We start from the raw sequence: 5,327 nt of genomic DNA on the forward strand, positions 1-5,327 counted from the left end.
GGGGATTTTTATCCACCAAGCGCCGTTTGACAAGTGGACCAACCAGGTTCCGCCACGCGTCCTCCACGGACCACTTAAGACACGCCACGTGTCCACCCATGCCAAATGGGACAACCGGCCATCAAGGCCCATTTCAGTCTAGAAGCCCGTTCGGCCCTAGGTTTACCTTAAACCTAGAGAGTTGCACGCTTCCCAAGGCTATAAATACTCGATTAATCCTCATTAATCAGGGACCGAATAATTGACAGAACACACTAATAACCGGCTGATCTCGCTAGCAAAGCAGATTACCTACATTAAATACTCTCACCTGGAGAGACCTTATTACTTTAATTTCTGTATTAATTACTCCTTAATCAGGTACTAACTTGACCGTTGGAGGCGGAGCTCTCAGGAGTCTCCGTTATTTTGCAGGTACAGGCGTCCGGTTCCAGTCTCGGAATTGTAACTCTCCCGCAGGACATCAGAAAACCCCGAAACAGTAGCGTCTACCGATTTCGCCATATCCCCCCTTTCTTTTTTAGATTAGGATCTCCATGTGATGTCCTTCCCTTTTATTCTCTCATTTCTGACGGAACCATCGAATTCATTAGATTTAATATGGATTACTATACCGAAAAATGCTTTTGCTATTTTCCTTTTTTTCTATCTTCCTTCATCTCTATCGAAAGTCTCCATTTGACTTTGATTTTGTCTAGTCAGACATGATTCTATCCTTTCTGTAGCTACAATTCAATATCGAGGGATATATACCATCTATATCCTCCGCCCCGTTCATTTTTGTATGCAATTTTGAATACTCAAAGGGTCGATTCTTTTTTTGTCATCATAGTCTACGGCTGCACACAGAAGAATATCTTCTTTTATTATGGTAATATAATCCAGAGTTCTTCTTTATCGATTCTCATTTTTTTATTCTTGTTTATTTTAGGTTTTCTTAAGGCAGACTCTTATAACTCTAATAGTTATCCATTTCTTAGAATTATAGATATAATGCAAATTGTCATAATGAATTTTTGTTTTAATTTCTATTTGAAATGGATTTGAAAAATAAAAATAAAATTTCATATAATTTCTAAATCTAATTGAAATAGAATCGAATCGTTCTAAACGAAAAATAGAATCTATATAGAAAGAAAAAAACTAAAGTAATTATTTCTGTTTAGTTGATATTTGATTTGAAATATTTCTTTCAAATTTATATCATAAAATAATAAAAATGAATAAGCTTACACTAAAATGTAGTTTATTGAATGCCAGTGCATGTATAATTTCCGGGAGCCCGCTTAGCTCAGAGGTTAGAGCATCGCATTTGTAATGCGATGGTCATCGGTTCGAGTCCGATAGCCGGCTTTTTCGATTTTTATTTGGATTTGTGTTTTTTATATATTTTTTCTTTGAAATCGGAGAACAAAGAAAAAAATAACGATCGATTATGTTGTAGAAACTTCCACCTAGGAATAAAAAGAAAAGGGTTCAAGCTCGATAGACCAAATCGGGAAAACTCTTTCTTTTCCTTTTTCTTTCAACTTTAACCCAGTTTTGCCGAAGGAGCAACCCCGTTTTTCACTTTGAATTGGGCAAAATATGGGGAATTTCTTACTTTTCGTGGAGGATTAGACCCAGTAACTAGGGGTCTGTAGCTGACCTAGCGGGTCACATGTATAGAACGAACTGGGGCATTGGTCACGGTCTATAAGATATTTTAGAGGCTCATAAAGGTCCATTTACAGGCCAGAGGCATAAAGGCCTATATGAGATCTTAACAACGTCATGGCATGCTCAACTATCTCTTAACCTAGCTATGTTAGGCTCTTTAACCATCGTTGTAGCCCACCATATGTATTCGATGCCCCCTTATCCATATCTAGCTACTGGCTATGGTACACAACTTTCATTGTTTACACATCACATGTGGATTGATGGATTTCTCATAGTTGGTGCTGCTGCGCATGCGGCGATTTTTATGGTAAGAGATTATGATCCAACTACTCGATACCACGACCTATTAGATCGTGTTCTTAGACATCGGGATGCAATCATATCACATCTCAACTGGGCATGTATATTTCTAGGATTTCACAGTTTTGGTTTGTATATTTATAATGATACCATGAGCGCTTTAGGGCGTCCTCAAGATATGTTTTCAGATACCGCTATCCAATTACAACCTGTCTTCGCTCAATGGATCCAAAACACCCATGCTTTAGCGCCTAGCGCAACGGCTCCAGGTGCAACAACAAGCACCAGTTTGACTTGGGGAGGTAGTGATTTAGTAGCAGTGGGTGGCAAAGTAGCTTTGTTACCCATTCCTTTAGGGACCGCAGATTTTTTGGTCCACCACATTCATGCTTTAACAATTCATGTGACGGTACTAATACTTCTAAAAGGCGTTTTATTTGCTCGGAGCTCTCGTTTGATACCGGATAAAGCAAATCTTGGGTTTCGCTTCCCTTGTGATGGACCTGGAAGAGGGGGAACATGCCAAGTATCCGCGTGGGATCATGTATTCTTAGGGTTATTCTGGATGTACAACGCAATTTCGGTAGTAATATTCCATTTCAGTTGGAAAATGCAATCAGATGTTTGGGGTAGTGTAGGCGTCGTTCGAAGTGCGCCTACGTTAAAAAGCATGTTGTGAATATGCTTGGCACTCATAGGAAGTGGGAATTGACATTACGATTAGGGAAAAATAAAGTAGGGAGCCGCCAACAAGGTTTTTTAGGAACTTGTAAACCGTTCACGGATCATAAAAAGGCAACCACGATAAGGGACAACGATAGGCAACAACGATTAACCCGTGAAGGTTACACCCCAATCATAATCCATGAGATTACTAACTCCATATGGTTCGAAACCACGAAAGGAGGATCGGGGATGATGGTACGAAGTGAGTCATGGAGTCACATTCGCCCGTATTGGCCTCTACTCGATTCTTATATTGAAAAGCATTCCTATGATCTCAAAGGCATACAAACAATAATTCAATTCGCTCCAAACTATTATTTAACTAAATTGGTTTAAAATTAATGCACACATAATTCTAAAAATTTGGTGATCACTTGAATTAATAATAAGATTAAAAGGATCCTAAACCGGTTGTCCAAATTATCTTATTAGTCGTGATTTTCAATTACATATTCCCTTTAACATGCAATATGGTGATCAAAAATAATAATAGAATCAATATTAATATAAAAACCAATTTAATCATAATTCCAACAACATAAACATCGTTAGAAAAATAATAATAATAAAAAGAGCATGATCCTTACTTTGAATCTGTTTGTTTGCAACTACAAAATAATAAACGAGTTAGTAACTTCAAGGAAATAATAAAACAATAACTAAATAAAATTAAATAAAATAAGGTTGATTTTGGGGCCAAACCCTCAAACGATTCTACCTTTCACGCCTTGGCTTAAGGACAGAACCTCGAGTAAAATATGGACTCCTTTGAGTGCTTGAAGAAGGAATTTTGAAGTGAAAAGGGTAGGCTAGTGTTTAGGTTAAGAGCATAGAAGAGAGAAAAATAAGAATAATCGAATTCTGGTTGCCCCGTACATTAGAAATGAGGGGGTATTTATAGGGAAATGTGCTGAGGGAGCACACGGAACCCTAAAATGATAAAAACCCTAAAAAAGTATCCCGTGACACGGTCAAACTGTACCGTGACACGGTTAGACTGTACCGTCAGACGGTACAAGTTCCCGTGACACGGTCAGTTTTGGAGTGACGCGGGAAATTTTCAGAAAACGGAACGGAAAACGTGTCAAGGGTTTACGCGGAAAGGACACGGAACTTTCCGTGTCACGGGAAGTCCCACCGTCAGACGGGAAGAGTTCCTGTGACACGGTCAAGCTTGACCGTGACACGGTCAGTTCCAGTCCATTTTTCCGTCTAAATTCATTTTTAACCCTAATTTCTTTCGGCTTTTTAAGTGCTGATTGATAATTTCGGGCTTTTTTCTGACTTTATTATTCGGGCTAAAATAAGAAAATAATAAAATAAATAAAATAAAATATTTGGGAAAAAAATAATAAAAAAATAAAAAGGTTTGGGCTTAAAATTAATTAACAAGCTTGGACTAAAATTGAAACTATGCTTTTACCAAACACCAAGACTGATCCATGGACCTTTCAAAAATATGAATTTAATAAAATACGATTTTTTAAGCACTCTCGGGATTAAATACTAAACCCGACCAATAGCGGCGGTGAAAGGTTATTTATCATCGGGCTTGGTTTTGGGGAGACATTTTTAGGTGTCTACAGAAGCCCCCACTTTGACTGAGTTTGTAGAAACGTCAGTTTCGAAAACGATAGTCAAAGTAGTCGATAGGGACAGAGAATGATTTAAGACGTTCTGCTATCCTAAATCACTCTGTATACGCCGATACCTGCAAAAAAATGTTAATTCCACAGATAAAAGTGTAAAGGGATAGAATACACATCAGGCACCAGTGTGTCGGTGACAAACGAGTTTGGTATTTTCCTATGCTTGAAGGAATCTACCGAGTGACATTGGTTGAAACGCTTTCCATGCTTGAGGAAAGCCGACTGAAGAGTTTGGTACCTTTCTATGCCTGAAGAAAGCTACCGGATAATACTTTCCATGCCTGAGGAAAGTCGACGAACGAATTTGGTGTTATTCTATGCTTGAAGAATTCCACCGATAATGCCTTCCATACTTGAGGAAAGCCGACAAAGGAATTTTGTGGTTTTCTATACTTGAAGAAAAATCCACTGATGATGCTTTCCATGCCTGAGGAAAGCCGACTTGGCGGTTTTCTATACTTGAAGAAAAATCCACCGATAACGCTTTCCAAGCCTGAGGAAAGCCGACTTGGCGATTTTCTATACTTGAAGAAAAATCCACCGATAACGCTTTCCAAGCCTGAGGAAAGTTGAAAGATGATGAGATTGCAAGTCTCTGTGTATCGAGAACCTTGCGTCATGAAATGATGGCGGTCCGCTTGTTCCCGGACGTGGGCTGTAGATGGTCCGCTTGTCCCCGGACGTGGGCTGTAGATGGTCCGCTTGTCCCCGGACGTGGGTTGTAGATGGTCCGCTTGTCCCCGGACGTGGGCTGTAGTTGGTCCGCTTGTCCCCGGACGTGGGCTGTAGTTGGTCCGCTTGTCCCCGGACGTGGGTTGTAGATGGTCCGCTTGTCCTCGGACGTGGGCTGTAGATAAGACCTGCAAAAATAAATTTGCCAATGGACTCGTATACACTGTGATTGATTTGACCACTAACTTGACCAAGTTTGACTTGATGTGACATGACATGTGTATGACTTGTGAGTGTGTGTGTGTGTGTATATGTGTG

General features: G+C 39.6%; 1 non-coding gene across 1 annotated transcript; it reads left to right on the forward strand.

Annotated features, from left to right (window-relative positions):
• The first annotated feature begins 1,280 nt into the window (after positions 1-1,280).
• TRNAT-UGU lies at positions 1,281-1,353 on the forward strand. Its single transcript has one exon. It is a non-coding gene; the product is annotated as a tRNA-Thr (tRNA).
• Positions 1,354-5,327: the final 3,974 nt, after the last annotated feature.

This window comes from Chenopodium quinoa, unplaced genomic scaffold (genome assembly GCF_001683475.1).
Source record: "Chenopodium quinoa cultivar QQ74 unplaced genomic scaffold, ASM168347v1, whole genome shotgun sequence".
In the NCBI taxonomy this organism is placed as follows: Eukaryota; Viridiplantae; Streptophyta; class Magnoliopsida; order Caryophyllales; family Amaranthaceae; genus Chenopodium; species Chenopodium quinoa.